The following is an 11,197-nucleotide window of genomic DNA, read 5'->3' on the forward strand; positions in this document are numbered from 1 at the left end:
TTTTGGGCATTTACCCAAATGTTTACAAACAAGACCACACTAAAGCTATCAGCACAACAATGTTTATTGCAGCATTATTTACCATAGCTAAGATATGGAACCAACCCAGATGCCCCTCAGTAGATGAATGGACACAGAGATTTTTAACTAAGCTTCTTTTAAGCTGCACCTTTTTCTCTAGCCTCAGAAGTCAGCCTCCAGCTCCTAAACCTTTCCATGCTTCTGAAGTCCTAGTTGACTTATTTTTCATGCCTAAACTCAGTATTTCTTGTGGACTCTGATAAATTGGTTTCCAAGTTTTGTAGACATTTCTTATTTGGTGAGATAATTTTTCCTGTTCTCACTCTCTTTATTGATTTCTATCTTTTCTCCCCTTACTCTCATTTAAACAGTATCTCAGAAGAAGCAGAGATAAATATTTGCATTCAATCCAATACATTTAACTGCGAGTCCTGTGGGTATTCATACATTTTGCTCCTCGTCATAAATAACTGAGGGCACAGATTCCTCACATAAAAAAAGCTTTAAGGGTTTGGAAAAGCAAATAAATGCTTCCCTGGGGACAAGAAGGTGTGACATTGCTTGCATTCACCTGACCTAGACATGAGCCAAGACATAAAGCTATAGTTATATCTTCCTCCCTGATTAGCCTCGCCATAGACAGTAGATGCACAAAACGTTAAGTGGCAAGCACAATATGACAATTTCCCAATGATAAAATATTGTGCTTAGATAGGAAGGAAACTGCAGCTGTTCAGCACAGATGGCAAATAGCTGACTGCTTTTTAGCAGGATTCCATAAAATATCTAACGTGACTAAGCACATGGAAAGAGAGATATGTAAACTACATTCCATTTGGTGGAAAAATGCCCTGGATAATTAACATTTATTTAAATGTTTTTTAGAATGAAAATTTCTCCTAAAACACTGACCCATTGAAAGAATTCCTGAATCAATCCATTAAATCCCATGTCTCCAAATGTGCTTGGATTTGTTTCAAGCAAACTAGATTTCTCAGGAACAATCTTTATTCAACTTGGTCTTCATTATTTGGGAGATACTGTAATCAGGTCAGAAATCTTCCTTTGTGTAGGTGTGTGTGTGTGTATGTGTGTGTGTGTGTGCGTGTGTGTGTATGTGTGTGTGTGTGTGTGTGTGTGTGTATACCTGCATGTGTACACACCACATAATGTTTTGTGTATGTTCACCTTGCCTCAAGCTCCACAAAACAAGAAGTCTAAGAGAAGGGATATTCTTCTTTTCTGGAGGCCACCAACTCTTGCTAAGCACAAGGTAGAGATTCAGTGCAGATTTGGCAGCTTTTCTAAAGAAATATGGTTCCCAAAAGGGGTATTTCTACCCATGATAATGCCATGAGTCCATGTGGATCTAACTGATAGAAAGTGAGGAAACTGCTAGTTATGAGGTATTAGTGTGTCTGTGACAGAACAAAAATCCTTAAAAAAGAAATTAAACTGCAGACTTATCAGCCAATCACAAAAGGACAAAGACTGTTTGATTCTACTTATATGGCATTTCTAGAGTGGTCACATTCAAAGAGGCAGCGAGTGGAATAGGGGTAGTCAAGAGCTGGAGAAAGAGAAGAAGGAAATGGAGAGTCAGTATTGGAAGGATTCAGAGTTGTAGTTTGAGAAAATGAAAATGTTCTGGAATTGGATGATGGGGATGGTTGGCTAGTAGTGTAAATGCAATTTATGACCTAAAAGTCATGTGAATACAGTTACATTGTAAGTTTTGTTTTAATGTATATATTTGTTCTGGTCCTGGGGTTTGAATTCAAGGTCTGGGTTCTATTCCTGAGCTTTTGTTTTCTACCACTTAAACCACAGTTCCATTTTATTGCTTTTTGGCAGTTAATTGGAAATTAGAGTCTCCCAGATTTTCCTGTCTGGTCTGGCTTTGAACCACAAATCTCAGATCTCATCCTCCTGAAGTAGCTAGGATTACAGTAGTGAGTCACTGACATCTGGCTCTATAATTTGTTTTAAACAAAGGAAATATGTCATCAGTGGGTCAGTAGGATGGACTAGAAGGGTTTCCAGTATCAAGAATACATGAAATCCTGTAAAGGATGGTTCTGCTGACTTGGCCAATTATAGTTGCATTAGTCTTCTGGATCATTAGATTAGAGGTACTAGGATGTGGGCAAGGAAAAGGAAAATAGCATCTGAAGAAAACAATATAAAAAGGTACTCTTGCATATTCCCAGGTAGTCTGTCAGTGCCACTCCATCATTAACCTCTTTAAGGAGACAGTTGATAATGGATACTGTTAGGCTTTGAGAAACTGATCCCTACTTGTTTTTTTTTGTTGTTGTTGTTTGTTTTTTAAAGTAAGCTCTGAGAACTGAGCCTGGGTCACATCTGTACCAGTGTGTTCATTCTGGATTGGTGACCAAGGGTAGGCTATTGGTGAGTAGAAGGAAATTCAACTTAAGCTCTGGAGCTCCTGAGAGGACAGGAATTCTTGTTCTGCTGACACTCTGTTCTCCAAGTCTCCAGATCTTTCTTTCTCTTTCTTGCCATTTTGTCTTCAGTGGACCATCTCAGAGAAGTTCCATCTATTCAAGGACACAACCTGAGGATGTGTGGGTTGAAGCATGAATTGCATATTCACAGTTCAGGATACTCAACATAACAGTAGAAAGCCGGCCTGTTGTCCTGAGGTCCTAGCTCCAGAGTCTCCTTGGAAGGGGAAGACTACTACCAACTGCTCACTGGGCAGGGCTATATGGGTATGAATCCAGCATGATCCAAATGAAAAATCCCAATTGTGAGCAAGAAGAGGAGAAGGAATTGAAAATCAGGAAGAAAGTCCAAGTCTGGCTAGGGTCAGGGGCTGAAGTCCCCAGGCTATAAAATACAAAGATGTCAGAGGCCCACGCTGGTTTACATTCAGGAGAGAGAGGGCTGGTAAGGTAGAAACAATGTTTTAAAGTTTCTGGGTGAGATCAAACAACAAGGACCAAAGCAAAATGACCAAGATGGTGATCAGCAAGTACCATGTGGCCACAGAGGGAGGTAATACTGGGACTTCTCCCAGTGTTACAATACAATAATATGAATCTCTGCCTGCTAGCAATGCTCCGGTCACTACTTTTAGTTTTCACTTTTCTTTCAACCAGATAATAATATAGAGGTACAGTCTGGGAGATCACATGGTAAGAGGAGAGGGCAGAAAATAGAAGTCTCCTTGCTAGCATGACTTGTGTCACCTCCTCTATTTTTCTGAGTCTCTCTCTACTCATCCTTGATGAACTAAAAACCACTTCCTGGTTTCACATTGCCAAAGCTCTCACAGAACTTCCTCTAGGGTCTGAGTGCTGCTTGCCTCACTGGATTTCCTTCAACACTGTCTCCTTGCATCACATTTTGTTGCTTTCTTCACCCTCAGGATATCTTTCATAGCATTCATGCCCCTGCCTTAACTTTCTGAGAAGCTAATCCTGGAACTACCTCCTTAGGCTCTTCCTTCCACTAGGGAAGAGAGGAACAGGTCAAGATTTTTTTTCTAATAATAAGGGAACAGGAAGTAATTTCTGAGATATTTTCTTGAGAGCCAATTATTATCTATCTTATTGCTGAAAGAACTCTAAGATCTCATCTTGTATAACCTTTTGCTTGAAGTCCATTTGGAACTAGAGGAAGAGGAAAAAAAACTGTATGACAAATATCTAATTTTGTGACTCTCATTTTCAAATTCAAATCTCCAATGTTCCCTGAGGCACTGGATTGCCCAGGCAGCACAATGACGAAAATGTAATAAAAGATCCAGAGAGATCATAGATCACATTGGCCCCTCAGCTGTCATAGGTAAGGGACCAATAATGACATTATTTTAATATCTGGGATGTTCTTGGCTGGGTTTCATTTTCTGCAATGACAGCTTACCCTGACTTTAAACTTCATCACTGTTGGCCATGAGTTTGTCTGAAATCTCTGGTCTTTTCTGCCATACCCTGCCTTTCTTCCACCTCTGTTTTAGAAATATGTTTAACCACAAAATCTATGTATGGGTGATATCTCTATGTCGTGGTTTTAATCACTTCCTCTTCCCAGGCTCTCCCCTTTTCCAGCCCATCTACTTTGCCAGGTTATCTTTTTTATAACAGAAAGAGGATCATATAAATGCCATTATTAAGACATTTTATGGTGCCTCTATTCCTGCAGGGAAGGCTTAAAGCCTTTGGAACAGACTACAAAGACTTTGTAAATGTGGACTCATAGTCTCATTTCCTGTGGCTATGGCCTTACCTTCTCTGTCTCCTCCTTTGGGCCACCTCCCCCCATGTTTATGTCCGCCATGATCTGTGCAGCCACAACCCTAACTGTGGAAGTCATTGACTTCACAAGCTTTCCTAGAATGTTCTCTTGCTTCACTTAAGCAAAGATGATTTGTCCTGCACAGTTTTCCTGTGCATTCCTTTGGGAATCTTTTTTTTTTTTTAAAAACTAATCCCCCTCCCCATGAGATAATCTATTTACTCCGGTGATACAGCTTCATATGAGAGCACTGTGGGCATCCTGGACCTGCCCTATCCTACAAACTTTTCTCCAAGACCCACTTGACTGAGATCGCTTCAGTTTTGCTCCTTCTTTTTCCTACTCAGTGCCTGACATCATGTGCTTAGTTAATGTTAAGTAAAGGAGAGAATGAAAGGAGCAGAGACAATTCTAAAGAGAAGTGATTAAGCTGAGTGTTGTCTTCTCCTGAGCAAAGGCTCCTTTGATCCATTTCTTCTCCTCAAGTTCTGGGGACACATTCCATTTTCTCCTCTCCAAGAGCTCCCAAAACAGCCAAAATGCATCTGTCATTGGCTTCTTTCCTGATTGATTTTCTACTTGACATTTAATTTCTTATTGCCTTATAGAAGGACAGTTGACACGTAAATGAGAGGAGGTACTGTCAATGTGTCCACCTACTGTGACCTCACTTCTTTTTTAGATGGAGGTAGCGACTTCCTTTAAAGGAGGCTGGATAACCTCCTTCAACTCATCCCCCACACTCCCATTCCCAGAGATCTAAATTCCACATCCTGAGAGAGGCAAGAACAAATGTGGCACTTCTTCTCTTCTGCCTGATGGGAGCATTAATTAGCATAATTCTCTAGGAAGCAATTTAGGGAAATGTGTCTAAAGTTTCAGAAGCTTCCGTCTTTTGATCAGTAGTCTTATTCAGCAATGAAAACACACACACACACACACACACACACACACACACAAACACACACACGTGTGTGTGCATGCATTCATTTCAGAATTACTTATTTTAGAAAAACATCTAAAGGGCAATGGCTTAAGTTAATTATGGAATATGTACTAACCATTAAAACAATTATTTCTTAGAAAAACATGTACTGCTATTCCCCTAATGACCATGTTAACTTAGGGCTGTAAACTAAACACCACCACCACCTGCCAATGTTTTTTTTATATTCCCAAGTGCCAATATGAAAGAATTGGGGATGTTTTCATCTTACACCCAGAAATATTCTCATCCTGAAGCAGGGAAGAAAAGCCCCTGCTCATTCAGCTGACTGAAACTCATAAGGCGACTTTAAACTACTCTAACCCTGACTTTGACCTTTCTGCCTCCACACAGGGATCCTGTGACTCCCTGAGGCTTTTCCTGTGTTATCCATCCCTGTGTTGTTCCCTCTGCTTATTCCACACAGTACCATAACTGTCCCTTGCTGCTGCAAGGGTTCCTGAGAGAAGAAACATGGGCTTGCCCCTGTCTTGAATCAGGTTGTAATTCTGCTTCCAGTGGCCCAAGGACTGGCTCCAGAAACCTAGAAAACTGAGGCTGCACACTCTGGCCTTCCACCTTCTACCATCAGAGAATCCTTTCTACTCCTGTTAGCACAGAGTAGATCTCCATCCTACCTCCCCTTTAAATCTCACCAACACAGAGCTTATCTAGAAAAGGCAAACAAAAGGCAGATGATAAAAGGAAGATGTTTAGAATATTTCACCTCTTCCCTGGGAATGAATCTCCACCCTGCATCCCAGGTGCTGATTCTGGTAGTTCCTTTCAAAGTCTGTGATGTCTTTGTTCATAACAGATCCCTTCCCAGATAGCTTGGGTGAAAGGGGAGGGAGGAAGTGGGTACACACAACTCTGGCCATGCCTTCATCTGCTCCCTGCTCATGCCTGGACCCCAGGAAAGACATCCACCATTAGCAATCATAAATCACCCAAACAGAGAAGAAGGTCATCACAATCAAATACTTATGCCTTGATCCATCCTGCTCTTTGAAAGAAAAAATGGAAATTTAATAGCCAGCCATGGAAACACAGAACTCAAGGGCAGAGGCAGGAGAATTATAAATTTGAGATCAGATTGGACTTCACAATGAGACTGTGTCCAAAAAAAAAATTTGCTTTCAAATTTTTGGATGAGATCAATGCCGTATGACAAGCTATAACTTCTTTATCCTGTTTTCTAAAGCAAAAGCAGGTGCCAATCCAAGGGCCTCATGGTCCTGGATCAGAAAATAGTGGCTTCTTCACTATTCTCCTAACTGCTCTTTCAGGACCTTTGTATATCATACTCTCTTCTAGGAAAGACTCGCCGTGAAGGAAAACTGATTGAGAATATACTTTTCAGTTTGCTACTTTATCTGCCGAAGATGTCTCTCTGTACCCATTTCATCAAGTGTGACAGAGCTCTTACCACTAGCTTATGGGTAACACACCTGCTAGCAGTCAGTGGACTGTGCCACCATGTAAGTGGTCTATTCGTGTTTTCTCTCTCCAAATAATGACATGTTGGTTTACATGGCAGTAGGTCCCAAGGTCCTTGTGCATCTCCCTAACCTTTACACCTACAGATGAGTGATAGCTGTAATACCCTTATGGCATCAAACCCTTGAAACCTAAAAAGGCTCCCTAGAAGTCAGTTGGAGATGTCTAGAAAGGACGCATCTTTCAACACAATCCCTCTCATCAATAACAGCCTCATGGTGGAAGTGGAGAGAAAGAACAGAGACAAGTCATTCCAAGAATGTTCTAGAAATATTTAAAGGTTTGTGAGTGATGAAATCCAGATGAGGTCTCTGTACAGCTCCCAGGAAAGGAGCTCAGGAGACAAAGCACCTGAGGGAGAGAGCAGGGACACTTATGTTTGCACCCCGTCAGCATCTAAGTCTTGAGGTTCCTAGGGTCTAGTGATGTTTTTAGGCTCAGCCTATTCCCCAGGCAGAGCCATTTTGATTCGCTGTTAAATATGATTATTTTGTTCCGCAGTAGACTTAAAAGAATGAATCAGGTACTTCTGAAGACAGCTGTGAAGACTTACAGCAACCTTTCCCTACTCATCCCCCCACAAGATTGAGTTTGGGGAATTACAACTTGATACATAGTATCCTTTCTTCATACTTGCATTTCTAGAAACACAGGCTCTGTGTCCCAACTGCTAGCAAGGTCCTTCTTACCCTAACAGTGGGACTGACATGATTTCTGTTGTCTCTCCTGCTCTGTGTACAACATCTCTGAGCCCCAGGTGCCTTGGAATGTAACCTGCTTGAGTGACCTGTATTTCTAAATGTTTATCAAACTTTCACCATAGAACAAATCCTTTATTATATAATTGTCATGAGAAACATAAAAAGGAATTACATGGTTTCTTAGACTTAAATAGCTTTGGAAAATATATTAGAATATGTAAAAAAACAATAACTAACCTGATCCTCATTTATGTCACAGTTAAATCCACAGAGAAATAGGAAAGAGTTGTTTCCTATGTCTTGCAGCTGGAAATTTCCCTTGAGGACACTGATTGTATTAAGATCTCTACTGCTACTGATTTGAATAATAGTTTGCCCTTGCATAGCACTCACTTAGTTTTACAAAGTTGTTCCCTATGTTTTATGAACCTCAGTCCTGTCTGCTTTTTTTTTTTTTAATATAGTGGTGCTCTGTTCGAATGTCCTGTTGTCATTCGGTGCGTGTGTTCTGTTCATGATGTATGCAGTCATTCATGACCCGAAAGTGTGTATTCCTTTTCAAAGCACATTTTCTACCAATGGTTCCTCGTGACTGGTCATAAAACTGAGAGTACTGTTCAGGATATAGCAGACAGATTCAGATTTCACTTATAGTCTAGCAAATACCCACAGATATACTAGAAATGCAAAAGTATCTTCTGCTTGGCTGGGAAGGTAGCTCAGTGGTAGAGCGCTTGCCTTGCAAGCCTGAGGCCCTGGGTTCGATTTCTCAGCACCACATAAGCAAAAGAAAAAAAAAGCCAGAAGTGGTGCTGTGGCTCAAGTGGTAGAGCGCTAGCCTTGAGCTGAAGAGCTGAGGGACAGCACCCAGGCCCAGAGTTCAAGCCCCACGACCGGACCAAAAAAAAAAAAAAAGTATCTTCTGCTCCAAAGGATAGTCCGTAGTTGAGCGACTTGAGGACTACTCAAACAAGGGACAAAAATACCAGATTTATTCTTTTTTTAAATACATTTTTATTGTAAAAATACTGTATAGAGGGGTCACAGTTACATGAGTGAGCAAGGTAATAAGTACATTTCCTATCAAGCATTATTGCCTCCTCCTTTGTTTTTCCCCTACCATCCCTTTCCTCCCACCTTCACAACTACACTCCCCTCCATCCACCTAAATTGTAAAGTTTTTTTCAACATAGCATCTTGTACATCTCATTGTTACAATGGGTCAACCTGTATCCCTATTTAAGCATTTTTTTCCCTTCCCCTGCCCAAATTAGAGAAGTGTATATACATGATACAGGGCACCGACATCAAATCAGTGAGAACAGGGGTTATACCATGGGGGAGGAACATACAAAGAAACAAAAAAATCACATAGTACATTATAAATACATTAGAAACAATAGCAAGAAAGAAAAAATCCACCTATGTCCCCATCTTAAGGTTGATTTTGCTTAACATTGTCTTATGTGGTCATATGTACTTAGTTTTTTAACTTTTCTGCTTGTCCCAGACATATACTAGTTATTGCAAATAAGGGAAACCATGGGACCTATGTTTCTTTGGGCCTGGCTTACTTCACTTAATATAATTTTTTCCAAGTCTTTTCATTTCCTAACACATGGGGCAATGTTATTCTTTCTGATGGAGGCATAGAATTCCATATATATATATATATATATATATATATTGATCCATTCATCTACTGAGGGGCATCTGGGTTGGTTCCATACCTTAGCTATGGTAAATAAAGCTGTAATAAACCTAGTTGTGATGGTAGCTTTAGTATGGTCTTCTTTGTAATCATTTGGGTACATGCCCAAAAGTGGGATTGCTGGGTCATATGGGAGTTCTATGTGGAGTCTTTTGATAACCTCCATACTGCTTTCCAAAGTGGTTGAACAAGTTTACACTCCCAACAACAACCCAAAAGGGTTTCCTTCTGGCCACATCCCGTCCAGCATCTGTTGTTATTAGAATTCTTGATTATAGCCGATCTAACTGGGGTGAGGTGGAATCTCAATGTTGTTTTGATTTGCATTTATTTTATTTCTAGAGAGGTTGAACATTTCTTCATATGTCAATTGGCCATTCTTATTTCCTCTTCAGAGAAGTTTCTCTTTAAGTCTTTAGCCCACTTATTTATTGGGCAGTTGTTTCTTTGAGGATTTGTTGTTGGGAGATTTAATTTTTTGACTTCCAAGCATATTTTAGAGATGAGACCCTTGTCCGTTGTATGGCTAGTGAAGATCTTCTCCCAATCCATGGGCATTCTATTGATCTTGCTTGCTATGTCCTTTGCCATGTAGAAGCTCTGAAACTTCATGCAATCCTATTTGTCCAACCTTTCTATGATTTGTTGTGTTTCTGGGTTTCTATTAAGAAAATGTCAGCCTGTGCCAAGGAGACCTAGGATTTCTCCTAGGTAATTTCTTCCTATAATGTTTTCAGGTGTCTGCTTTGACTCTGAGGTCTTTGATCATTTGGAGTTGACTCTAGTGCAGGGTGATATATAAGGATTTGGCTAGTTTTCTACAGGTGTTTAGCCAGCTTTGCCAGCACCATTTACTGAAGAGGCTCTCTCTTCTAATCAATTTTTTTAGCTCCCTTATTGAAGATTAGGTGGCTATATGTCTGTGGGTTCATTTCTAGGTTTTCAATTCTATTCCATTGGTCCTGAGGTCTCTTCTTGTACCAGTACCAAGTTGTTTTGATTAGTCTAGCTTTGTAGCAGAGTTTGAAATTTGGTATTAATATTCCTCCAGCACTATTCTTTCTGTTAATGATCATTTTTGCTATTTAGGGTCTTTTATTGTTCCATGTGAATTTTTGGATTGCTTCTTCTATTTCATTGAAGAATGAGGTTGGAATATTTATAGGTATCGCACTGAATTTGTAATAGCCTTTGGGAATATTGTGATTTTCACAATGCTGATCCTTCGAATCCAGGAGCATGGAGGTTTTTCCACTACCTAATTTCTGCTTTGATTTCCTTTTTCAGGTTTTTAAAGTTTTCATCATAGAGGTCCTTCAATTCTTTGGTTAATTCCTAGGTGTTTTATTTTTTGTGGAGCTATTACAAAAGGAGTTGCTTTCCTGATTTCAGCTATGCTCTTCTCATTGTTGGCATACAAATAAGCCATTGACTTTTGAGGGTTAATTTTATACCCTGCTACTTTGCCAAAGTTTCAAATCAGCTCGAGTAATTTGGGAGTGGAGCCCGTGGGATTCTGCTAGTACCCCCTTTATGTTTGCATCTTGTCTTATTGCTGTAGCTAGGCATTCTAATACTAAATTGAAGAGAAGTGGAGAGAGTGGACATCCTTGTCTCATTCCTGAGTTTAGAGGAAATGGCTTTAGTTTTTCACCATTAAGAATAATAAGTAGGATTGTCATATACAGTCTTTATTGTGTTGAAAAATGTTCCATGGATTCTTAGTTTTTCCAGAGCCTTCATCATAAAGGCATGTTGGATCTTGTCAAATGCTTTTTCTGTATATATTGAGATAACCATGTGGTTTTTATCCTTGCTCTTGTTGATGCGATGAATTATATTAATTGATTTGTGCATATTGAACCAGCTTTTCATTCCTGAAATGAATCCTGTTTGATCATGGTGTATGATTTTTTGGATCAATTGTTGAAGTCGATTGGCCAAAATTTTGTTGAGAAGTTTTGCATCAATGTTCATCAAAGAAATGGGTCTATAGTTCTCTTTCTTTGATGAGTC

This window comes from Dipodomys ordii, unplaced genomic scaffold, assembly GCF_000151885.1.
Source record: "Dipodomys ordii isolate 6190 unplaced genomic scaffold, Dord_2.0 Scaffold26, whole genome shotgun sequence".
NCBI lineage: Eukaryota > Metazoa > Chordata > Mammalia > Rodentia > Heteromyidae > Dipodomys > Dipodomys ordii.